The sequence below is a fragment of the Pteropus vampyrus genome, unplaced genomic scaffold (assembly GCF_000151845.1).
Source record: "Pteropus vampyrus isolate Shadow unplaced genomic scaffold, Pvam_2.0 Scaffold109, whole genome shotgun sequence".
NCBI lineage: Eukaryota > Metazoa > Chordata > Mammalia > Chiroptera > Pteropodidae > Pteropus > Pteropus vampyrus.
In genome coordinates this window covers 5,091,674-5,119,156 of record NW_011888890.1, presented here as the reverse complement: position 1 = coordinate 5,119,156, position 27,483 = coordinate 5,091,674, and the positions used below count along the sequence as shown (strand labels likewise).

Below are 27,483 nucleotides of genomic sequence, written 5' to 3'. Positions count from 1 at the left end.
AAAATTGGCTTTTCTTTAAGACAAAAGATTACAAATCTAGATTTGTAGATATAAGGTTTAGCTGAATTAAGGTATGCTTAGAAACAAACCCCGCAATATTTTAAGAATTCTTAATATTTTTAAGAATATTATTCACTGCTATTCATAATAGCCAAAATATGGAAGCAACCTAAATGCCCATCAACAGATGATCTGATAGAGAAATTATGGTTCATCTATACAATGGAATATTACTCAGCCATAAAAAAAGAAATCCTACCATTTGTAACCACATGGATGGACCTAGAGGTTATTATGCTGAGTGAAAGAGGTCAGACAGAGAAAGATAGATACTATATGATTTCACTTATATGCAGAATCTAAGAAACAAACTAAACGAAAACAGACTTACAGATACAGAGGAGAATCTGGCAACTGCCAGAGAGGAGGGGGGTTGGGGTGCTAGAGGAAAAGGTGAAGAGTTAAAGAAGTACAGAGTTAAAAAATAGTCACAGGGACGTAGAGTACAGCATAGGGAATATAATCAATAGTATTGTAATGGCTATGTGTAGAGTCAGATGGGTGATAGAGTAATCAGAGGAATCATTTCATAAAATATACAAATGTCTAACCAACATACTGTACACCTGAAACTAATATAAATAAAAGAATTTTGCTTATTATATTGTAAAACTAAAAGACACAGAAACTTGTAGCAAGTCAGTAACAGGAAGAATTATGAATTTATATTTTGATTCCTATTCAATGAATTCAAGTCACATGCACATCTACAGTTTTTCGCATTAATTTAATTCAGTTCTCAACTAAATATTATATTATAGGAGACCTAATGATCCACTGTGAAAAAAAAAAACAGCTTTTCAGAGAATGTTTACTTTTTCAAAAATTTAAAAGTAACTTGGCTTGGACTAGCATATTAGCAAAGTGATTTCACTGCAGCATTAAAAGTAAAAAAAAAGTGTAATTACTAAAATGTCAAAAGATAGGAAAATGGTTAAATAAACTAGCTATAAAACTTTAGAGTAAAACTACAAAATAATACTAATATGCAGCACCAGGAAAAACATGTTATGTTTAAAAGACAATTACATACAATTACTACAGACTTGTAGTAATGGAATGTCTTGTTGGAATTGGAGATTCCTTTATAGGAGTTAAAACTTGGGGAAAGAGTTGTAAATAGTACAGCTGGTGTGAAACAGTGGGTCTTTGGTATTATTGTTTGAAATTTAAAACAGTAATTATGTGGGATATTAACCAGAGAATTATAAACAAGTATAGATAAGATTAGTATACTATACCAATTAAATATTATGCAAGTATAATAGAATTAAAGTACAGGAAAATGTAAATATGAGAAATAAATTATTTTCCTTTTGAATTTCCTTTAATCATGTTATATTATTTTCCAATATAAAGGTTTCTGAATACCATATTAATTCTATTACACTTATTTACATTATGTACAACGTGGACAGACTAAGTAGAAAAATATTTGAGTTTATAAACTACCTAAATTCTTCCCACAAAAATATTGTTTTAAATTTCAAACAATAATGCCAAAGACCCACTGTTTCACACCAGCTGTACTATTTACAACTCTTTCCCCAAGTTTTAACTCATAAAGGAATCTCCAGTTCCAATAAGGCATCCCATCACTACAAGTCTGTTAAAATGACAACCTGAAAGAGGTACAAATTATGACACCAGGATAGAAAAGATAAGATTTAAATCCAAGTATTATGAAAGCTTATTTGCCCTTACTATCTAAATTTCAGTAATCATTAATATATTGAAAATTCAAATTAGAACAGAAATTCCATTTTGCTAATTAGAAAGACCCAATGAGACAACCCGCCTGACTCAGCAGCTTTTCTACTTTACAAGCTGTGCTTAATGTTGCAAGGATAAGACTGAAACCTAACTTTCAAGCTAAGCAGTAAAGCCAATGCAAAATCAATATTTGTCTTGGCAAGAAACTCCAATGAAAATATGAAATGTTTTGGTCTTAACTGGCAGATATATAAAGAGCGAAGGTGCCTTGTTGGGTTATTATTTATCATGCCAAATCCCTTGTGCAGAGCTACAAATTAGCTTTTATTGCAGATACTTAACATGTTTCTTTAGAGAGAGCACCTCAACCAAATAACCTTCCAAGTCTGGCACCATGAATTGCTACAGCCTTGCAGTTCCTTGTAAGTCAAAACATTTGCGTTTTAAGAACAGTCTCCATACACCAACTCAACTGCAAATTTCTTCAGCTGAAAGTTCAAGTTTATGCTACACAATACTATGTTTACTCTCAACAACAGAATGCACTGATTTACAAATTACTAAAGAGTAAAATACTCCAATCTACAGCTTCAACATTTCTAACATCATAGACTTTCTATTATCTAAATTAACAAGTCCAAACAGTAATATACTAAGTGTGTTACTCCGGTCAAAGGCAAATGACATTATTGCCAGTACACTAAAATCAGTAGTACAAAAGATCAGATTCCTAATCCCAATCAACTATTTTGAAAAACGGCTACAGGAGATATCAATGAGGGGAAAATGTGGATTGATTTTGCCATCACTAGAAAAACGAGTCAAAGCAAGCCTATATGAGAGGCTTCCACATGAATACTATCTAAGTTCATTTCCGAGTTCCCAGTCTCACATCTAGAAAGCAGTTTCCCAACTTTTTAACAGTAATATAAAGAACAGGGCAGAAAATAAAATACAGGTTTTTTTTCCTGATCATACTGATCAATAGTTATCCTTTAATTCTCAGAGATGTTGTCTTTTTGCGACTAATTTTGCTCTTACCACGTGTACACAGAAAATCATATAACGCTCGGCATTCAGATAGCTGCTTAATCCATATGATCACCTCAAATCAAATATTTAAAAACTAAGCTCCTTAGCACAACATTCTCCCTTATCTAACTATACCGTTCACCTTCTAAACCCGGAGAACGAAAGGGAAGATCTACTCCTACTGTAAACTGGGGTCTAGAGAAAACGCCTTAACACGGGTTTTCACAAAACTAGGCATGGAATTTCAATTAAGCAGTCAATTGCCCAGACTGCAACGCTTGACAATCTCTCTGAGGCAAAAATACACGGACAACTGAGGGCTCGTTACCGGAGATGAAACTTGCCCTCACATTTTTGCCCAAGTAACTGCGGTAACTGCCCTAACTTTCCCGTGTGAAACAAACACATAATCGGGGAAAGGGGTGTACTATTTAAAAATTGGGTCATTCCTTATTTGTTCTGATAAGGGACGGTCTTCGGGAGGGAAAAGTTCTGTGAAGCAGAAAAAGGGAGGAAAAAAATATGACGGCATCCTCAATGCAGAAAAGTTACAGCTCTTTACAGGAGTCAGCACCAGGGGCTCATTAGTTGGTTCTGTGTTTAGTCACTCGCAGTTTATTGGCACCTGCCTTCCTAAAAGTCATCCGCAACAACGAAGCCCTAAGGATCCGCCACAGAATGGCAGAGGAGGAAATGCCCTCAATTCACCTGCGACACCTGCCCGGGCTCCCAGTTCGCTCCCGCTCTGTCCCGTGACCTTTCTGGAGAACCCCTACCTCCCCGCCCGCACTGCCCCAGGCCCCCACCTCCCCGGGAATCCCGATTCCCGCCCCCTCCCTACCCTGCCCCCACCCAGGCGGCCGTCGTCCCTGCGGTCCGTAGGGCTCAGACGCCTCGCGCTTCCACGCAACTGGATCTCGGGAGCCCGGGCGGCGCAGGGAGGCTCTTCCTGGCTCAGCCTCTCCCCCATCACGCCCCGCAGGCTCCGGGGACTCCCCGCCCCCGGAAACCGCGGAGAAACTAGGCCGGGAATGCCAGCCCCGCCACTCTCCGCCTCCTCGGCGACCCCCGCAGGCCGGCCCTCGGAACTCAGCACCTACAAGCTGCTACCTGCCCAGCGCCGGTCCGTGCCGCAGCGCGGGCCTCGCGGGGGCGCGACGCAGGGCTCCTGCGCGAAAGGCCCTCGGCCGCACACTCACCTGCCGGCCGCTCCCCGTCAGCGCCACCCGGACACAGCTCCGTCGCTGGGCATGAAAGCGCCGGCTTCGCGGCCTGGGCGCCCTCGGCAGGGCCGGGCGGGGTACTCGCTCCCCGGGGCGCCGCCGCCGCCACGGCCCGCTCTGCGCCTGCGCCGCCTCTCGGGCTGGGTCTCGAGGGGCGCAGCGCGCGCCAAGGGAAACGTCCGGGAGCGCGAGCTCGCGCCGGCGCCTCGGCTCCGCGGAGGCCGGCCTTGCGGGCGTGGGGTCGCCTAGGAGCTGCCCACGGCACCGCCACCCCGACAGCTGACGGCCATATTTCTGGTCCCTTTTTCTTTTTTTCCGCCCCCCCTCTTTCCGCCCCTTTCCCCAGAACAGCACTTTCCTACTCTCCTCCCTCTCCTTTTCCTACTGCGGGGGCGGGTGGAAAAGGGCGTGGGGGAGGGGTGGAGAAAGGAGGGCGTGGGGCGGGGCAGCCCTCGAGCCCCACCCCCTGGGAGGGCCGAGGCCGCGAGGTCACCGCTCCCCCTCGCCCGCCGAGGGGACTCCTGCGCGCGCGGGGTACCAACCCCGCCAGCCTGCGAGCCCTTCCTTCGCGTCCAGGCGGCGGGTCCCGAGCAGAAACAGCTAGGAAGAAGGGGCCCAGGGCGCACCTCTGCACCCCGCCCTGCGGGGCCCAGACTCACTGTGTACTGGGGGCTTTACTGCCTTGGCCTCAGGCAGGTGGCGGCTGCTCCTCGGACTTTTCAAAAACGGGGAAAGTGACACCGAATCGCCCAAAGTCACTGAGGAGAGTGCTTGGAGGGATGCAGGTTTCTGGACGAGAAGTTTCTTTCCGAGGTTGGAGTCGGAATTCTCACGCATGACTGTGGGCCTTTGAGGCCGGAGAGAGATCCGCAAACTGGCGCTGCCCGAAGTCCCTTCCCGGCTGCAGCTCCCCATGAGAGTCCTTGAACAGGCTTCGCGTCGCTACCTCGCCCGAGATTTCGGAATGGAAACTACGAATGTGGAAAAACTGTGTTCAAATAATCAGTGCTCTCCTGCCTCTTAAGTAAGTGTAGTCTTTATCTACACGGACGTATGCATTGTCATTTCCCATTAATGCAGATTTTGCGAGATATTTTTGACAACTGTTTGAAGCTATAATGAGGAAGAATAACAACTACTTATTCGAGAAGAAGCAAATTGTTTGAAAAAATTAGGAGAACTTTTATCTCCTTCCTCCTCCCCCCCCCAAAAAAAAAATTGGCGAGTGACTTCACAGATTCCATGGCAGGTCAAAATTATAACTGGTAAGATTTGTGCATATCTAATGAATATTCACATATATAATGACCATGTTCCTGAGAATTACTCTCTCATTCAATCTGTATTTTTACCAAAAAGTATGAGATTAAAGCTAAATCATGAGGACCCTGTTATAAATTTACTTCTGAAGTTTATTTGTATATATGGATAATTTGAATTTGGTAGTCAACAGGAGAAACTTTTTCTAACCACATTAGCAGTCAGTCGATTCAGTAGAAATGCACAGCAATAGAAATAGGCTTATATAGCAATACTTTGGAGTCAATTTGAGCTTATTGGAAACCAGTCTAACAATCTAGACAGAAGTTTAATACTTAGAAATTTAGCTTGTGGACTTCTTGTCTTCTCTCTCTCAAAGGCAAATTAATTAGTAATTTCAAAACATTTACTATAGACAAGATTTCTTAATGGGCACATTCCATTAATATTCATAGATTAAGAGTTTTTCCTCTTTTCCCGGATTTTTGCACCCACAGAAATGAAAATAAAAGAAGCCAATATATCTCTTCCATTTGATTAACAGATTTTTCTCAATTTGCAAGGTAAGATTTAAGAATCTCTTTAATTATTTTCACTATTTTAATTGTCCTATAGATTTTCATTGTTATTTTCTACCCAAAATTTCACAGAGTGCACTTGTATGTTTTGGGCCTAATTTTTTGTTTAAGGCAGCTGTTCGTAGGTCTCAAAGTCCTTGATTCAACAGCCTTCTCAACTGCATTTTTATGTGCCCAGGGCTGAAATTAGTTCATTTTAAATTTTAACATAAATCTTTGACTCTAAAAAGTGGAGAGAAAGTTGGAGAGCCCAATAACAAAATAATTGTCATAATCACTATAGTATCAGTTTCAGTTGAGTCATATAGATATAAGAATGCATAGAAGAATCACTCAGCCCATTGAAGAGGGAAATACAGACATCTGAGCATGGTCACTGCAGTTTTCTGTGGATCAGCAATGAAAAAGAGTTGAATGGAAATGTTGAAAATTTTCTTAAGATATTTTTGACAGCCATCAACAGTGCTGCAGCATGACAAGATTTTCATCTTATGTGTTCTCTTCAAAAACGTCTAAGCATTGCTTTTCATAGGAATATTCGAAGACCTTTATACTTTATACTTCTATACTTTTTAACTTTTGTTCAATTACATGTATAACAAAAGTATTATAAATCTAACAGTTTAATCTGATTGTAATTAATATTTCTGTAATTTCTTAATGTCCGAATTCCATACTAGATTGTAAGCCCTGTGAGAGCAGGGTTCACATGTGTCACATGTGTATTTACATGTCATGTTCTCTTCCGGATCCCCAGTACCTAGCAGAATAACCAGTATATAATAGGGTCTCAAAAAATACTTGATGAATGACTGAAATAAATCAGTCTATGTTTCTCTCACTTTCTTCTCCATCCTTAGGCAAGACTTAATTCTCTGCATATGTAAATTGAGTAGAATTATATTTATAAGAATTAAGATCATTTGTTAATTTATAATAAACTATAACTATCAAACAAACAAGTTCAGTAATCAGAACTTAGCACTAAGTAGCCTCTCATTGTAGCTTACAATGATCCCTGCCTCCTGGTTTATGCCCTCGTGTAATCCTCTTCCATTGAGTATGGGGCGGAGTGATTGAGTGGCTTCTAACTCACAGAATACATCAGAAATGATGAGATTTCTCCAACAAAAGACTGTGGCTTTGGTCTTGGATTCTCCCTCTCGTCCTCTTGGGTGCTTACTCTGGGGGAAGCCAGCTACCATGTCATCTGCAACTGTGTGAGCCAGTTCAGAATTGGATCCTAGCCAAGTAGAACCTTGAGATGACTGCAGCCGTAGCCAGCACCTCAGTTACAGCACTCCTGACAGATTCGAGCCAGAATAAACAACTGCTCCTGGGTTGTTTATTCACAGAAACTATGAAATAATAAATATTTTTTATTTCCAGCTGCAAATTTTGAGGATCATTTGTTACACAGCAATGGATAACTAATGCAATACTGTAATACCTGGAAGATAGCAAGTGCTCATTAATGGTAGCTGTTTATTTAATGAATAAAACTGGGTTTAGCATATGATACTTAACACTCTATAAAGCTGAGTTTGATGATACTGTTTACAGTGGCAGTGAGAGAAGGTATCCAAGAAAAGTAGGAAGACTGACTTTACCTGATTTGTTATTTGTAGACTGTCTTTGCTCTAAGAGAATTCATTAAAATGTATTTCATATGATGTCTAGGATTTACTTCAAAATAATGCAGTGGGGATGGGAGGGTGAGTAAGTAGAGGTTTAGGTAAAACAAAATTGGATGTATGTTGAAGTAGAGTGATTGGTACTTGAAGGCTCCTTATGTTTACTTAATTTTTATTCCTTTTTGAAATTTTCCATAATAAAAAGTTTTAAGTATTTCATGGAATCATAAGTTTGGAGCAGAGGGGAACTTTTAAAGATCATGTGTTCTGATTATTACATTTGATAGATGGGGAATTTAAAGCCCAGTGAAGTTTGTTGACTCACCTGGAGTCTCCCAATCTCAATTTTGGTGATTTTATAATTAGGTATAGAGGAGAAACTACTAAATTCATAGCTCTTCATTTTCTCAAACAATAACTTGCTTCAGACTCCCTAGGATAGCTTTTACAGCATGAAAATCTGAGCATGCTTTTCACTTCCGATCTATCTGCATGTTGTAAACCTGCATGTTGTAAACTGGAGTTATTTGGTTCCAGCCCCTCACTCATCAATTTTTGAAAACAGAATTTGAAGTCTTGGTGTTTCTCACCTGTGGATACCCTTAGTTATTCTTTTAGAAAGAGTTTCAAGTAAGAATGACATCAACAAACACTAGATCTGTTTTATTCTTATGATATCTAAAGGACCCAGTGCATTCCACTTCTCCACAGAGAGCATTAGCACATTCTTCTCTTTGTACTCCATTCCAGTAACTTATCTGGCTGGGGACTTTTGTCTCAGTGTTATCAGAATGGGCTCATCTAGAGTATTGTGGAGTTACTCAGCACATTTTTCATCCAGCTTTTTTTTTTCTAAGCCTACAAGCCAAACATGGACTAGGGGTAGAAAAGACTGACACAAAGCTCTTAGTCTTGAGTCAGAGGAGAGTAAGTGATACAGAAAGCAGTCCTAAATCATAAAGAAGAGTAGGGATTAGCAGAAGGAGAAAAACAAATAATGGCAGAGAGAGTAAGCAGGAAGATAATCTATGAATATCTGAGACACAAGGCCTGCTACCCATGGCTGGCTTTTATGGGCTCCCTGCAGTCTTTTAAGTGGAAGGCCGCAGTCCTCCACCCTCAGTCTTTTTCCACTATTAGGGATCAATGTCTGTGGTAAATTGAATACCACTTTAGCATCTAACAGCTCCAAATATAGCCATTCATCTACATATGTTCCTAGTTTTCCCACTCAGAAATGTTGCTATCCTGACCTAAGTTCAACTCTTACCTGCTTCCTCCAAACTCCTTTTAGTGGACTTCAGTTTTGGTATTTATTACATCATAGAAAATCATCTTGACTACAGGTCAAGAAATACATGTATTCTTTATTCCAAAGATTAATTGTTTTAAAACATTTTATTCTAGCACACAATAAAAAGTATAAGCATAAACAAAAATAGTATAATGAACTCTTGTATCCATCAGCCAGCTTCAACTCATAGCTAATCTTGTTTCATGTAACCCCATACCCACTTTCCACTCCTCCCCAAGTAAATACTTGACATTTCATTTTTCTGTAAATATTTCAACATGTAGCTCCAAAAGATAACTTTTTTAAAAATGTAACCACAAGGCCACTCTCACCACTTAAAAATTAATATATTATTAAATAGTATTAAATATATATTTAATATATAAATATATAATTAAATATTAATTTTTAATGACAACCTAGAAATATTGATATTACATCATCTCTCACCCCTTCCCATTCCTCATGGATCTATTCCCTTGGATACAACTCTTGCCTGGAGAGTTTGAGTTTTCCAAACACCTCTTTGATGAGCTAGAATGTTGCTGTCCCAGGCCTAAAATTTTTCCAGCTTCATCCACGCTTCGAAGAGTATAAAGTAGGGACTCTCCTTTTTAAGTTTTCCCCTCCTAAAACAGTTCAATATTCAGATCAAAGATGCTATAATACATAAGAATCAGACTGCCTACAAATCTCAAAGGTAATAATTTCTAGCTTATATTAAATCTGAATTCAATAGACAGTCTTGTTTTATATGCCCTGACCAAAAAAAAAAAAAAAAAAAAAAAATTGGGATTTGATGCTTATAACTTTAAAATCCATTCAAAGTTTCTCCTAGTTTTATGGTTCCTTTCACACAGAAAAGGAGAAATGAATGAAGCAAATACTAGAAACTGTCTCAAAGAGGATCAATAGAAAACACATTTCACCCCTTTTTGTTGTTCCAGGTTTATCCTGTTCTTTAACCTTAGGCGATGTCATTCATCTCAATGATGTTAATGCTGTCTATATGTTGTTCACTCCCAAATTTACCTCACTTGCCCCAGATTTCCCTGAACTATGGATTCAACCATCAAACTACCTCCAGTATCTAAATGGCATCTCACACTTTACATGTTCAAAACACAACTCTTAATTCCCTCCCTGCATTTCACCTCCCCCAAAACTATTCCTTTTTAAGCTACTTCATTCCATTACATGGTACCACCAATCTCCTCTCTCTTGCCAAATAACGTCCTCCCCAACTCCCAAATCCAAAGGTGGGTCACCTGAACTGGGGGTTAGGGAGGACATCACTTGGCTAAAACAGAGAAATGAAACAAAGATCAACATTGGGAGAATTGCCCAGCACTTTCAGGGGCCAGTGCCAGGGAGCTACATGAGGGCCAATGCCTACAGATAATTGATTGCCATTCAATAGCGCACAACACGCAGTCATGTCAAGTCCAGTGAAGTAGTCACATTAGCTGTGTGTCTGGTCATTGAGGGGTGTGGTTCGTCTATTGACAGCAGCCTACACATAGCTGTGGCTCTTGGCTAAAAGAATGTAAGCCTGTGTCCTGAGACTTGAAAACCTAACCATATTGTCCATGTAAACGACTGCCCCTTTTTAGTTTTCCAGGATATAAGCCATGGTGACCTTGACACCCAGAGGGCAGTGATGATACAGAAAGGAAAGCCTTAGCACTAACACTTGGGCAGACTGGACGAAGGTAAAATTACTGCCTTACGGAGAAAATGTGTGTTAGATAAGCTGTGTTCGGGCATGATTTATAGTGCTGTTGCCATGTGTTCAATGTTTAATGAGTCGATGATATACATAAAACAAGTTGTCTAAACGGAAACACGTAAAACAAGTTTATATGTTGATTGGTTGACACAAATGCGAACAGAGGCTCTCTGGAAACTTTATTTCCCCTAGGTGCAATGGCTTAGTGTTTGCTAATTCAGTGTTCCCTGTCTACTCTATTTAAAACAATATTCATATCATCTTGCCCTATTTTAAATTTTCCCCATATTCTGGTTACAGACATTCGTTGTCTATTTATTTGTTACTCTTTATCTCCCCTACCATCATGGCAGCTCCATAAGGGCAGAAACTATTTTATTCACTATCCCTGGTACCTAGAATGGTAGTAATACTCTGAATATTTCTTGGTGAATCAAATAATTAAGCAGCACTTTTCAGGAGTGTTGTCTCCACCAATTTTTAGCCTTCATATTTCTAGTCATTGTTCCATCCCTGAAATTACTAAATCCTAGTGCCAGTAAACCTCAGCTGGCCACACCTCGCCAATCCTGCAGATATGCCTGAACATGTCTGAAATCTCTGGGACTTAATTATCCTTATTTTTTCCTTGTACAGTCTATGTAAAAAAGTTCTTTGAGTTGGGTCCAGAGCATTAAATATTGTTGTGAACAATTCTGTGATAGCAATAACCATTAACTGATTAATGCCTAAAAGAGAACAGCAAGTTAGCAAATTCCGTGTTGACTTGAGTGACATGTTCTCAGTTTAATTGTTTATTTACTGATGCCTGCTGCCTGCATTAAGAATTGTTAGAGCATTTTTTTGTTTGTCAAAGGAAAAATTGTATTTGCATTTACTTTAGTTACCAAGGTTAATTGCTATTTTAATGTTCTTGATGTGCTAATAACTCCTAATGAGGATCGTTAATTAAGAAACTAAAAGGAGAAAGGTTTCTGCAGAAAATTTAAATCTAGTCCCACTGCTCTAAACTCCAGATTCATATTTCCTGGAACTTATACTCATTTCACCTAGATTTCTATAATTAAATCGAACTCAATCAAAACCTAATTCATTGGGAAAGAACGGAGCAGGTAATTAAGGCTTTTGAATCCTAGTATTTTTACTTACTCCCTCAAGTTATTTTAACATCCCTGAGCCTGTGTTTCCTTGTACATAACATATCCATCTTGGAGAGTCAGTTAAGATTAATTATTGTCATTTACGGCAGCCATTTATCAAGCACCTACAATAGGCCAGTCACTATGCCAGCTGCTTAACTTTCTTGTGTATGACCCCAACTCTATAGGGGAATTGCCATTGTAGTTTTCGATGAGATATTGTATGTAAAACCTCTGTACTATCTACTGGCATATATACTACTTGGACCAGGGTTGGTATACAGCCATGCCCAATTGTTTACTATTGTCTGTGGCTGCTTTTGCACTACAGTAGCAGAATTGAAGAGTGTGACAGATCATATGTCCAGCAAAGACAAAAATATTTGCTATCTGATCCTTTACAGAAAAAGTTTGCCAACTCCTGCAGTAGGGAACCAACAAAAGTTCGTTTAATTTACTTGCCCATCCAAACAAGAGTCCAGAAAAATAAAGCAAACAAACAGAGAGTGGGTCACAAATGGCTGGAGTCCCAAGGAAGCCAAGATTTTTATGAAAATAAAAATTAATGATAATAATATAGAAATGTGGGTAGACACCCTAATTTGTGACTTACAGATACATTGCCTATTGCAGAGTGAGCAGCCTCCAATACAGACAGTGGCAAGCAACGTGCTCATGGAAGAATTAGAATTCAGTTAGGAGTCCTCAGGGGAGATCCAGGTGGAAAGTGTTCAGTGAATAGGTTAAGGAGGAGAAATCTGTTACCAAGAAATTCTCAGGAGGCAGAGTGGAAAGATTTGTAAAAGAGCGAATAGTGGTAGCCAGAATGTCTATAACAGAAGGGACTTAGGAGTGTCACTGGTTGGAAAAATGTCACATATCCATACCAAAAAATAAACGTAGCTAAAAGCATTCATGGAAGATCTGAAACCACTCCCTAATGCCCCCGTGGCACTCTCCGCTAGTGGGAGGTCAGGAGTGGGAATAGGAAGCAAAGGTGTGAGCAGCACAAAAAGCGTGACCAAAAGAACTTATATTTTGAACAGTGACTGAAGATGATAATGGGAATTATAAACATAGTTGAAAAATCTGGCTTCACAATGTCAAAGAATTCCTATTATATATTTGATTTAGCTTGGGTAGAAGCTCAGGTTCTAGTAGAATCAGCAGTCTGATGAAGATGATGGTCTGATCTGTAAACTTTGTAGGTCAGAAGCAGACAGGCTTTATATCCTCAGTGCTTTGTATCTGTAGGTATTCAATGTTTATCAATCAAGTTGTTTTCATTCTTTAACCTAATAGAATTATGGCAATCGATATGCCAGACTTCAGAGAGGTGATTTGAAATATTTCAGTGGTTAGAAAAAAGAAAGTGAAACTATTATCTTGTCTTTTGATATGTTTTTGCCCTCTTTTTTTTTTTTAAGATACCACCATCTTTCAAAATACATTTTTAAAAAATAAAAAAAAGATAAAAGAAAGTCGTGTAAAAGGACTATGATTTCTAGAAAGTTAAAAGAAGAGAAAACAAAACAAAACAGGCAACCATCTCCAGTGTTGTTTCCGGGGCGTTCTGACTCATTAATAAGTACTCTCATTGCTACAAGGTTTTTTTTATTACTTGGTGTTCTTGAGCCTTTTTCACTGTATATTTTGCAAGTCATGGCATCTCCAGAATTGTTAAGTAAAGTGCTAACTTGTTTAATATTCATAAAATCAGTATCTTAGGGCAACTTTTCTGAAGATTCCATCCTATTTTGGGACAAAACTCAGAAACATTTTTAAGAATGTTTAAAGAAACATTTTTAAGAACACATTTACCTGTTTAGATTCAGTTTGGTGGCTATTTCTTTTTTAACTTTGATCTTATTATACTTCAGCTCTTTCATTTTTTAAAGCATATAAAAATTATTTTAAGACTGGACATACTAGATTGGTTTGTTCAGAAGGCATGTGAAATAAGATACTATTAGTAAAGTCTTTGTGTGCTAAAAATAAGATTTTTGAGCTAAGATGTTAGAAAAGGATTTTACTTTTAGAAAAAGGCCCACAACTGTCTATTTAAGCAAAGAGCCAGTAATTTTTCACTTATTTAATAAGTGTTTGTTGTATATCCGCTGTGTGCCTATACTATTCTAGGCACTGGGGATTAAACAAGAACAAATCAGACAAAAATTCCTGCTTTTGAGGAGCTTATATTCTAGTGGGGTAAGATAGACAATAAAAAAATAAATAGGAAAAATATATAATATGGTAAAAGGTGATAAATGTAAGAAAAACAATTATTTGGGAAGGGGAAAGGGGTCTTTGCAGATTAGTGTGCTTACAATTCTCTATAGAGACCCCACTCAGCATTGAACACTCTTAATTTCTTCAAAATTCTTTGGGGCTTACAAGACACTTAGCTAGAAGCTTGAAGAGGGTTGTAGTTTGCCCAATTATCTAATTACTTAAGACCTTATGCATAGCCAGAACATTATTTCCTACACAACCTTCTCTGTCTTCTCCACCTCCAATACCACTTCTCCCCTGCCAGTTTTTTTCATTTACTCAAAGTAAAAAAAGAAAAATATATTTTTTTCTTCTGTTTTAAGCCTGATGCATTTTTTAAATATTAATTTTATAAAGAATGTATACATATATATGTATATATATGAGTTCTAGAAATGGAAACCATGTCAAAGCAAAATTCCTCTAGTTTTTGTTATTGCAGATGAACTGATGATTAAATCCACTTTAGAATTTCTTTCTGTTTGAGATAATAGCACAGTATCCTGGAAAGAAATGAGCCAAGAGTTTTTAGTTTTCGGTGCGTGATATGCCACTGCTTACCTATGTAACCTAAATAGGTCACTTACCTTTTTAGGCCTGGGATCCTCATCTGAGAAGCTCTAAAATGCTGTGATACTTTTTCTTTTTAATCAATTCAAGTCATTGATTACATAAACCTAGATGAAATAAAACTTCCTCTTTTTTTTCAGGAAGTAAATGTATGTGACTAAGATTATTAAACTGGGTTTTGTGTATGACTAAGAATATGGATCTTATGACTGATTTATATGACTCTTTGATCTCCAATGTTTTTCATTAGGAACCTATATAAAATTCTTTGCATATATTTATATTTTACATCAAAGTGGATCTTAAAATACACAAAAGATTGCATAAGTTAATATCAATTTTGATTAAAATTGGAATTGCTTTAAAAAACTAGAATATTTACATATGCTTAAATTTTTTTTCCAATTTATTTAAACTAAAAGAAAACAACACACAGTTCACCCATTGCTCTCACCTCCCCACCCTCCTCTACCTCTTGCAACCACCAATCCGTTCTCTGTCATCTATGAGCTTGTTTTTATTTTCCTTTTAGATTCCACATATAAGAGAGATCATAGAGTATTTGTCTTGGTCTGACTTATTTCACTTAGCATAATGCCCTTGACGTCTGTCCATGTTGTCACAAAAGGCAAGATTTTATTCTTTTTTTGGGGGGGGGTGCTGGATAATATTTCATCGTGTATGTGTGATATATACATATGTGTGTGTGTGTGTATATATATATACACACACACACACACACACACATATATATGTATATATGACAATTTCTTTATTCATCCATCAGTGGACACAGGTTGTTTCCATATCTTGGCTATTATAAATAATGCTGCAGTGAACCTAGGGATGCACATATCTTTTTGAATGTTTTTGTTTTCTTCTAATAAATACCCAGGAGTGGAATTGCTGGATAATATGGAGTTCTATTTTTAATGTTTTGAAGAACCTCCATACTGTTCTCTATAGTAGTTGCACTAATTTACTTTCCCACCAACATTGCACAAGAGTTCCCTTTTCTCCACATCCGTACCAACATGTTATACTTTTTGATAACAACCGTTTTAACAAATGTGAGGCGATTTCTCATTATGGTTTTGATTTGCATTTCCCTGATGATTAATGATGTTGAACATCTTTTCATGTGCCTATTGGCCATTGTATGTCTTCTTTGGAAAATGTGTATTCATATCTTCTGCCCATTTTTTAATTGGATTTTGTTTTCTGCTATTGAGTTATGTGAATTTTTTTATATATTTTGGATATTAGCCCCTTATTAGATATATGATTTGCAATTATTTTCTCCCATCCAGTAAGTTGTTTTTCATTTTGTTTGGTGGTTTCCTTTGCTGTATAGAAGCTTTTTCATTTTATATTGTCCCACTTGTTTATTTTTGCTTTTGTTGCTTTGGCTTTTGCTGTCAGATTCAAAAAATCATCACTAAGACCTATATCAAGGAGCTTACTACCTATATTTTCCTCTAGGAGTTTTATGGTATCAGGTCTTATGTTCAAGTCTTTGATACATTTTGAATTAATTTTTATGTGTGATGTAAGAAATGTTTCAACCAGTTTCATTTTTCTGCATGTGACTGTCCAATTTTTCCAACAACAATTACTGAAGAGACTGTCCTTTCCCCACTGTATATTCTTGGTTCCTGCGTCATAAGTTAACTGACCATATTTGAGTGTTTTTATTTCTGGATTATCTAGTATTTTCCATTGATGTATGTGTCTGTTTTTATGCTAATGCCATACTATTTTAATTACTATACCTTTGTAATATAGTTCGAAATCAGAGAGCATGATAGTTCCAGCTTTGTCCTTCTTTCTCAAGATTGCTTGGGACCTTTGGTGTCTTCGTGGATTCGTATAAATTTTGAGATGGTTCTATTTTTGTGAAAAATACCATTGGAATATCAGAATATAAATATTAGAATATTTATAATTTAGAGCTACTTTATTCAGAACATAGTATTCTTTTGCCTTATACATGATAAAAACTTAATAATGATAATCAATTATCATATCTGCCAGGAGGTTAGATAAGTACATTATATGTATAAGACTTACAAGAACCCCATGAAATAGGTACTATTATTTCCTCCATTTTCTAGATAAGGAATCTGGAATTCAGAGAGATTAAATAACTTGCTCAAGTCAACAGAGACCTTGAGCCTAAGTTTGATCTCCAGTCTATTTGACTCTGGAGCCCTGGCTCATTATGAGTATTGCTTTCCTAAGGCAGAACATTTTCATATGAAGTAGCTAAACACAAGCAGAAGAAATTGCTAAGATCAGTAGAGAGTTTAGTGCATTTTGTATGAAGGCGGGGATTTTGAGCAGATTACTTCTAATGATCCTCATTTACCTCAAAGTTTGTACACCTAGATCTGCCACTCCTTACTTGAATTAAAAATATGATTGTTGTAATTTGTATAACAAATTAATATTCATTAATTCTGACAAGTGTATTTTTATATGCAAGAGAATCCTCAATATGTTCTTCTGATCACAGATTATTCATTATAATTCTATTCATATAGTACATGCAAACTGCTATCAAAAAAAACTAAACAAACAAAAAAGCTATAACTCAATCATATTGTAACATAGCTTTTTGCCTTTACAATATTATCCAAGAGTATTATACCTAAAGCACCTTAGATAACACTAATTCTAATTTATTTTATATGGATTTGTGTATCTCTCAGTGTTTTGGTGTTTCAAGTTTCTTATATTTTCTCTTGCAGGCCATTATTAGATAGCAGTTTGTTAGTTCCAGGTTATTGAATACAGATAAAAATTATAACATTGCATGAAATATTCTGTAATTTAAAATTTTCACTAAATTGGTTTCAGTTAATCTAAAAATTTTTTCTCCCCTCAAGTAAATTTCAAGTAATATGATGAATAAATTTCATTTAATAGTAACTGAATATTCAAAATTATAATTTGTCGGCCAATATTAATTGACATTTCCACAACTTGGACCTTTAAGTGAGGATGTTTTTAGACATTGACTACCATATGTAAAAGAAAATTGTCAATAAATATATCTGCTTTATTGATATTGGTAGATCACATTAGTGTAATTTAGCCATAGAAACAAAACTGTTATAAAAATTCTATAGTAAAGTAAAGCAGCTCTATCATGAAACTATATTCTGTCTTTTCTGTAGACTTCCAAATCAGGTAAATCATGAGAGATTATTTCCGCACACAGGAGAATTGTCATTAAAGTACTGCATGAAAGAACTATGACCAAAGTATCGGGTTCCAAGATATAAGGATTCTGTAAGGAAGTAACTTGGGACAGGAATTAAGGACCAGTGCTACAGAAAACCCATCTCTCGCCAGAGAGTAAATCTTGCTCGAATCATCATCACCAAGCATTAACCTAGACATAGTTTTGGCCCAGGGTTGAGCAGGTCACCTAAGTTGGCACAAGTGAACTGAGAGAAGGGCCGGGGAGAAAAGGTTTGGGAGTAAACATGCCCTAGTGACTGCTGGAAGCCATCCAGCTTTAATGAGGGAAGTCAGTCTCTAAAGACAAAACCAAATTACGTGGGGGAAGATCAGAGAAAATCACAGGGAAATGGAGCCCGAGTGCGATCAAACTGAACTTAAAGCCGTACCCACCTCTGGACTTCCATTTGTGTGTTAGTAAAATTCCTTATTTACTGAAATAAAGCTATTTGAGATAAGTTTCTGATACTTAACAGTTAAAAGCCTCTAAAAGGAATTATTGATATATTAGGGATCTTTACCACTTTTCCATTATATGTTGTAAATATTTTCCATTCAGACCACAGATTATCTTTTGTTAACCTATCAGACATTAAAATCTATTTAAAGTTATAAAGATTAAAACAAGTGTGGTATCAGTGTTCAACTAGGAAAACAGATCAGTAGAACAGAATATTTATCTCAGAGACATATGAAGTTAGGAAAAGATGGATTTTTATTCGTGTTGTGTGACTCATACCACAGCAAAATAAATTATAATTGATTAAAGGTATAAATGTCAAAAAAAAGAAAAAGCCAGAATATGCTAAAATAAAAAAATACTTATATAATCTTGGTACAAGAAAGATCTTTCTAGGTTTGATGCCAAAGGTAAAAAACATCCAGGAAAAGATAAGACTACACAAAAATTAAAATTTGTTTCATTTTTCTTGATTAGCATTTTTCAGTTGTGAAAGTAATACATATTCATTATACATTGATATAAAAACATCAAACAATAAAGAGTTATATAAAAACATAATTTAGTGTCTCCTTTTCTTCAATCCCTCACACCGTAGGTAATTACTTTTAGTAGTTTGTATTATAAATTTCCAGACCTGTCTTGGTACATTTATACACATATAGTATGTGTACCTAAATATATAACCTTTTCAAAACAAGAATCATTCTAAGTGATATTTTGCGCCTAGTATTTCTCCCTCAACAGTATATCATGGACATTTTTCCTTGTCAGCACATATAGAGCTACTTTACTCTTTCTAACATCAACCTTGTATACCCTATTATGTGAATGATTGATATTATATTCAATCATTTATTAATGGATATTTTAGATTTTTCCAGTTTGGGAAACTTTATTACATAGAAAGTTATAATAAACATATGAAGGTTTACTATTAGTAATATATATATAAATGGCTCCTTCAAATCAATAATAAAAATACAAACAGCACATTTACATGAGAAATGGCATAAAATATGACATTTACATGGGAAAATAATAACATGAAGGATAATTTAGACAAAATACAAATGACAAATAAATACATGCAAATACATGGCAAATATTTACATTTACTAGTAATAGGAAAAAAAAGACGAAACAAGCATTTCATCCAGCAGCTCAGCAAAAAGAGGAAAAAAGAGAATGAAAAAAAGGAAATGTTGGTGATGGGAAAAAGACATTTTTATTAACTAAGCTAGAAGTGTTCATTTATATGTACTTTGAACAGGGCAGTTTGACAGTATTGATTAAATGTCTTAAAACTCTGCATAGCTTTTTATCCAACAAGTTTGTAGAAATTTTAACTAAAAAATAACTAAGGCTATATCTTAATTAATTTTTAGTTAAGGTCATTATAAGATTTTTTAAATTCTAAAGTTTTAAAATAGCAAATATTCAAGAACTGAATTGTGGGACATCTATGAGATGAACTACTATGCATCATAATAAGAATAGTATTGAAAAATATATTTTATATGGAAAAGAGCAGGCTAAAAAATGATATACACAGGTGATTGCTTTTTATATTAGTGCGAATATTCATGTGCAGACACATATGTATAAAAAACATTGCCACTAAGATTGATGAGGTCATGGAGAATTTATTTTCTCCAATTTGCATAATTGTATTTCCAATGAACACATATTACAATCATCTAATAAAAGCTTTTGTAAAATGTTTAAATGAAGAATATGCGTTCGTATGTTAAAAAATAAAGCAGTTCTATCAGAAGTAAACAGTGAAGGAAACAAAAGTAAACAGAACAGCTGGATTGCTGTTGGTAAGGGAGATTTGCTCTCTTCTTAGGAGAATAGCAAATGACTCCCTGTGGATTGGAGTTTACTCTGTCTATGTAAGGATGTGTCTTGGTGACTATCATCTCTTTATTCTTAAGCCAAGTGGAAAGAGAACAAAGCAGTTAGAAGAAACTGATAAGAACCTTTAACTGGTCTGGGAGGCAGAGGTAGCTAAGAACCTCAATTAACTCTTGAAGTAATTTTTTGAAGCAAGAGCCTAGTCTGGACTTACTGAAGCTGGAGAACAACCTCAACGAGCTCTTGTTACTAGAGGAATTTTGAGACTAGGTTGGCCTGAAGTGTGAGGACCATCTTGTCAGGAGACCCTTTATAAGACTTGCATTCAGGGTCAACTAGAAAAAAGCCTTCCTACACAGTCTGGTCATAAAACCAAAATGTGATATATTATGAAATATGGCAAAAGTATTATATTTAGCCAATGTGTGTGTTTTCAATAAAATCTTGCCTGATATATTTTGCATCTAAACAGAGTTTAGCAATAGCCCTGTATGTATTTTCTTTTTAGAGAGAAGAGGAATGTAAATATGTGATAATCTACCTCTTAGTTAATCATTCTTTGGACAAATTGACCCTATTCAGGGTAACACCAAACATAATTTATAGCTATGAAACCCAAAAGAACAAGGACCAGAATGCTGAATTTGAAGCCTAAAGCTACAATGGGAACATCAATCCCAGCAAAACTATTAAGCACATGATTAATGGGTAAGTGGCTTTTGCAAGATTGGGCTATTATTTTTAGATTTTGGGCAATCGCTTGTTACAGCATACAAGTGGTAATTCTCTGACAAATCTGCAAATGATGGCATCTTTCAAGTGAGTCACACAATCTTTTCTACCTACAGACATCACAACTGAAAATTCTCAGGACCTCTTCTCAATATAATTTTAAAAAATGTAAGGTATATTAATTTATTTGCTTAGCATTGTTTGCTAAATACCTATACTGGCTGATGTAATCCGTAACATACTATATAGTCAGATACCAAGTATGGCTGCCAGATATGAACCTTTGGCTTCGTGAGGAATGAACTGACCTCATCTCCTTCAAAGTTTGCCAGATCTGCTTATGCAGGCAATTGTTTATATTTTCAGCCCTCTTTGGAAAAATATACAGAAGCTTACTATTTGACATCAGTCTTCCTGTACTTTCTTTGTATTCTGAATCTTACTATTGGCCTTTTCTGCCTTGACACTGATTTGTGAATTTAGCTTTGGATTCTGATTTTAGTTTATTTGGTTCTTCATATTTTGGATCCTACCATTGGCATGTTTATTTGCTTTCATTGTATCCTGAGCTTGTATCTCAGTTCAAATTTCTGAACTTGATACCCCCAAGCTCCACCCATACATCTCTTAATCTAAAATATTATTTCCTAAATCCTAAAGATTAAAACCACAGGAGAAATATTAGCTCAGTTAGAAAAATATCTTTCTTAGTCTCTGAATATGCTCTCTAGATATAATCTCTTCTGAGGTGGAGGGTCTTCACATTAAAAACTTAATGTATTAATCTAAAACATATAGTGCAAGAGTTATCTGTTTGTACAGGCTTTTCCCCCAAGAGGTTGTGAAGAGCCTGCTGGACTAGTTGCCATCACTCAATTAGAAAAGACATTCCTGTGATACACACTTGAAACCTATTTTTCATTTAATGCTCAATTCCTCATTTATGCCCAGATACAGACACATCTGCCTTAACAGCTTTGTCTGGTTCACAGATAGTTTATTGGAAAGAACTAAGGTTTCCTGGTTCCTTAGTTCTGTTCTGTTGTTATTTCACTGTTAAAACTCTTTGGATCCTGTTACCACTCATCAGTCCAGGTAAATTTGTATCTGTAAATATGTGAATGCATGAGGCATCAGGCATACGCTTATTTAGCATGAATTTAGCTGAATAATCTCATCTAATTGTGAATATATGAATTTGATGCCAATGCATTTGAATTATACAGTTAAATTATTAACACCCATATCATGGGCCTAGAGTTGTTTGGGTTATTTAATAGCTCAGTATCTGAGAGTATCATTATAATGCTATCTTTTTAGAAATGCAAATGTTTTGTTTGATACAATTTGAGAAAACCTTGATTCCCAAATAAATTTCCCATCAGGCTACCACAATGCTTGAAACTCCACTATTAGGAAGATTCATATGTTTGTGTTTCAAAAGGAACTCAAGACACCTAATAAAATGTATCGTGTATGTGTGTGTGTGTGTGTGTGTGTGTGTGTGTCCCTGTGTGTTTCAAAATGTTAATTATCTGGACATAGTGGGATTATTATTGATTGTTTTTATTTTCATATGTTTCCCTATTTTCAAAAATTTCTACAATGAATACATACATTTTCATTATCAGAAAAAAAATGCTGTAAAAAATGTTATATGCCCAAGGATGGTAAAAACTACAGCCGTTCTCAGCAGGTAGCACCTTACTGAATATGTATAAAATCAAGCCTTTTACATTAATGCCAGGTAACTAGATGCCAGAATCCTTCATAAATAGGTGTAAGATCCCAAAAAGAAGTAAATTCTGATATTGATAATGTTCTTAAGTGGAATACATATTCTTATAACACATTCATATAACATATTCTTTTGTATATATCAAATATTACACTAAAATAATTTTAAAGTAAAAAAAATTCCTAAAAAGGCTAAAGATAAAAATCTTATTTTCTTAATATTGCCCAGGCTTTCCATGACAGGATTCATGCAGAGAGACTTCTTTAGAGACCATGATGCTATATAAGTAGCATTTCTAAAAATATTTCGGAGATTAGAATATGTAAGACTGGAGACCCATATTAGGTTAAAGTTTATCCCATTTTATGATATAGTTTAAACTATGGAAATTCAACTTAAGTTATGGTAATAATTAAGTTATGATGGTAAACATCATATAATATCTACTCATGTCAGGTTCATGATCCTTTTCCATGTCAGGTAAATTCATCCTTGATTTCATGGGAATCTAGGGATTAAAGAAGAGTAGGTTCCTCCAAGGGTAGCTAATTGTTTATTTCATTTTCAGGTATATGATTGGAGAATTAACTTGTCTTTCACTTATTCAGCCATTTATTTACTCAAGCATTTCCTAAGCAATGTGCTAGGTGAACACTAATTTGTGCTAGGGATATTATAGTGAACAATCCAGACATGGACCCTGCCCTCATGGAGTTTATAGTCTGTGTCCCTGGTGTGGATGTCACTTCTTTATTAAAAGGTTTACCTTTGCCTTAAGCAAGCAAGCCCTGTCCACTTTCTCTGTGCATCTAGGTTAATGCACCTTTGAAATGCCTCTTTTCAGACCCCTCCTTCTAAAGAGTGACCACCCTCAAGAGAGCTCATAATCTTAACCTGTAATCTGATCCCTGCCTTGCTTTCTTCCACCTTGTGTAATCTTCCTTACATTCTCTCCTTAATCTCAAATCTCAAATGCATAAAAGAAACTGCAAGTTGTTCTCAGAAGCATTTTTTTAGTCTGTTGAGATCTTGCCTCCAGGCATATCCTGTTTGACACAAATTTTTATAAAACTTCTCTACAGGTTTGGATGTTCTTTTATCAGCACTGGCATACCACCCTTACCAATTTGGTCTTTTTTTTTTTTTTTTTTTTTTTTTGAGATATAGCTCATATACTATAAAATTGATTCATTAAAGTACCAATTGTATCTTAATTCATTTATTCAACTATTTATTTGTTAACCTAAAAATAAAAAGCAAAAAGTGAGAGGCAACAAGTGTTTGAGATTTAAAAGAATAACTATTCGGGAAACACTGATTCAAGCAGAAACCCAAATAGTGTTCTGATCAGGAGGTAAAGAAAAGCGGGTATTTATGAGAAAAGGAAGGGGAATAATTATGTGGTGAATAGAAGGAAGGAATTTCCATAGGTCTTAAGAAAGGAATTTCTATAGGTACAGATAAGCTAACATAGTGATGCTAATTCTAAAGAATGTTTTTAATTTTCAGTCTGGTAGTCATAACAAACAGTTGTTTGGAGTACAGGGCTGCTTTAGGCCCAGTTCAAAGGTTGTTTTGCCTGGTTTTAACATTCCAAAGATGTGAGGGAACTAGCAAAGCAGTATCTCTCAGATGGCAGATGCGAGTCCATTTTAAAATAACTTTGTTGATATCATTTTTTACATATTGAGTGTTGGTTATTCTTGAGGCACTGTGTTAGGTAAGTGAAATAGATATAGACACAATCTCATGGATCTTACAGGTAAGATTTACTAGATAGTGTCAACTAAAATTCCGAAGAAGAATTTAGAAAACGGAGAGACTTTCACGTGAAGTTTCAAACCAAGGAAACAGCCTCCAGTGGAAACCAAAAGTGCACTCCACAGAGACAGAGGGGAAGCCACATTTTATATATAAAGTTCCCACCAGGTTCCCAACTGATCCAATTTTATATAAACAAGTCTCCAAATTTATACAGTTCTCCTTGGCCCAAATCATGCAATTCTGATTGGTCAGTATCATGAATTCTAATTGGTTGTTATAGAACAGTTCTGATTGGTTAGTATAGATGCAAATGAGGACATAATTTTGCAGTACTGATTGGACAAGGAAGGTCTCAGTCTATTGGTGGAAAGATCAAACCAGGGTTTTCCTGCATTGGTTGACTCAGAAAACAGGAAGGGCATAGTGCGGAAAGTGAGAGTTCAGTCCGAGGTTCTTCCCTGTATACTGAGTATGTAAAGAGTCTCCGTCAGCAAATGGCCAGTAGACCTATTATTAATAAAATTTGGGCCTTCGGTTGATCATAGGGAGTCCATCTCAGCAGATGAATTTCTTCTCAGGATTCACCTAAAATGAGTCTTTCTTCTTGAGATTTCCACTGATTTTTCCAGTCTTATTAAGATATAATTGACATATATCTCTATAAGTGTAAGATGTATAGCATAATGGTTTAACTTACATATATTATTATTATAATACAATAATAATAATATGATTATTATTATTAATAAAATGATTATTATAATAAGTTTAGTCAGCATCCATCATCTCATATAGATACAATAAAAAGAGAAAGCAAAAAAAGAAAAATAATTTTTCCCTTGTGAAATGAAAACTCTTAGGGTTGATCAATCTTATATCATCTTTACCTAGCTCATACCACAGTTAATTAGAATTAATCTGTGCTTTTACTGAATTTTCCAAGTTTGAAGGATAATTTTAGTAATTTTTAGCATAGAGGATTTTTTTTTTAATTTTTAGCATTTTCTTTATTAAAGATTTGTGGAACTAAAATACAATTGTTTGAGTGCTTAAGAGTTTTCTCTATCACTAGGTATAACCAGCATGATTGATATCTTCGCAAAGCTAGTATCCCAGCTACACCCAGCTTTAATCCTCTATCTTATCTCCAGGGAGCTTGTTAAAATGCAAATTGTGATTCAATAGGTGTGAGTTGGACCTGCATTTCTAAGAAACTCACAGGTGCTGTCAGTGCTGCTGGTCCACTGAACCCACTTTGAGTACAAAGACGTCTAGGAGTAGATCCCGCTCTCTCTCTCTTAGGTGTTTCTGTGTGAGGGCAGCTTCTCCTCATATTGGCAGCACCTTGGCCTGCACAATTTCTGCTCCACTCCCTCACTCCCTTCCCAGCTCTTCGACTGGTTTATTGTTCTTCCGAGTTCAAGTGTTGGGATCCACAGTTCATAGGACACACAGCAGTCCACTGTGGACAGTTTCCAGCCTCAGTAGAGATCCTTTGTTCTGTTTCTCCTTGAGGTGTGGCCATCCCCTGCACTGCCTCCCCTCTCTCTTCCTGGGATACCAGATCCTTTGTTTGTATTTATGGCCCATTAACTACCTTTATCTAAGAGATAAGAAAGATCAATGGAAACCTGCTGCTCTTTGCTCAGGCTATTTTACTGACTTTGATATAAGCCTTTCCCCTACTCTCTATTTTCATCTAAGGCTTGCTATTTATTTTATAGGTTTGGAAAAGGTGGTTATAGTTAAAGGCTTGTTTTGATCTCTGTTTGAATTCCTTAAGCTCTGGGGTGAGTGGTAAACGTTTTAGAAGCCAATTGCTACTAGGTTTTGTGTGCTGTTTTAGGGCCATGTAATTATAGACTTTGAGAACAGGAAGGGGTTTTCAGTCATTTCAGTTCAACCCCTTCATCTGACAGATAGGAAACAGAAGCCCATGGAGTTTCTGTACTTTTAAAAGACTGAAATGCTGAGTCCCCAACACCTTTAAACTGTGAGTCAGGGACTACTAAGGAGCTACTTAGATCTGGCTACACTGAGTTGTTTTGTTTGGAGTAGGGGAGGCAAAGGCCTTCTTCTCGCCATACCTCAAACAAAGGGGCTCCATTTACAATGCTTTCATTTGATCCACATGCTAGATTTCCAACTTCGATCTTATTTGAAGAGTTTTATATCTACAAAAAATTTTAAACCATTTTATTTCACCATGCTGCTTGCAAATGAATCTTAATTTCACATCTACAGTTTAAGAGACTCATTTTTCTATTCCCGTTTTAACTGTAGAGTTTGAGCCAGAGCTAAAATTCTTCATCTATGGAAAAACTAAGGAAAGGAAGTCTGACACTTAGAACATTTAAATGTAATATTTAAATACTCCTTAATGATAGAATTTTATATTAATTACTAACTCATGCTATGAATATATAAATTTTACACTTAGAAAGATAAAACTGTGCACCATCACATCCAATCTGTTATATATTTATGATACTTGTCCAGCCCTTACATTGGAAATTATGCATAGTCACTGAGTGAGTTTCACCCAAATCTTGTTAATAGCTTTATTGAGATATAATGCACATACCATATGTGGTGGTAATTTTCTGTGTTTACTTGGCTGGGTTACAGATGCCTAGATAGCTGGGAAAACATTATTTCTGGATGTGCTTGTGAAGGTTTTTCTGGAAGATATTAGCATTTGACTCTATAGACTAAGAAGTTTGGAGCTCACCAATGTGGTTTGACGTCATCCAATTCATTGAGGGCTAGAATAGAACATAAAGAGAAAGAAGGGTTGAGTCCCTTTCTCTTGAGCTAGGACGTCCAGACTAGGAGTTACCCCATCGGCTCCCCTGATTCTCAGGCCTTGTGACTTGGACTGAATTATACCACTGGCTTTCTTGGTTCTTTAACTTGCAGGTGGCATATTGTGGGTCTTCTCAGTGTGAGAAAATTCCTATAATTCCTCTTATGTGTATTCTATTAGCTCTATTTCTCTGGAGAATCTTGATTAATACACTATATAATTCACCAGTTTAAAGTGTACAATTCACGGCTTTTAGTGTATTCACAGAGTTGTGCAACGATCATCACTATCTCATTCTAGAACATTTCATCACCCCAGGAAAAAACCTGTATCCATTAGCAGTCATTCCCCATTTCCCTGTTCTCCCCCTGCCC

The 27,483-nt window shown here is 36.4% G+C and overlaps 1 protein-coding gene and 1 long non-coding RNA gene across 4 annotated transcripts in view; one reads left to right on the top strand and one right to left on the bottom strand.

Annotated features, from left to right (window-relative positions):
* The window catches only part of DENND4C (DENN domain containing 4C), an 87,322-nt gene extending 82,903 nt beyond the window's left edge, over positions 1 to 4,419 (bottom strand). Inside the window, exon 1 of the mRNA XM_011365347.2 lies at positions 4,005 to 4,419. The gene's annotated coding sequence lies outside the window, so the exon portion shown is untranslated. The remainder of the gene's footprint in view (positions 1 to 4,004) is intronic.
* Positions 4,420 to 4,506: 87 nt separating this feature from the next.
* Positions 4,507 to 27,483, top strand: part of LOC105295594 — a 47,382-nt gene continuing 24,405 nt past the window's right edge. For 2 of the 3 annotated variants that reach the window (XR_896172.2, XR_002781606.1), the window contains exons 1-3: positions 4,507 to 5,293; positions 5,786 to 5,851; positions 10,408 to 10,506. This is a non-coding gene — a long non-coding RNA (uncharacterized LOC105295594). Of the gene's footprint in view, positions 5,294 to 5,785; positions 5,852 to 10,407; positions 10,507 to 20,577; positions 20,778 to 27,483 lie in introns of all 3 variants that reach the window. The other variant, XR_002781605.1, reaches the window with a different exon arrangement.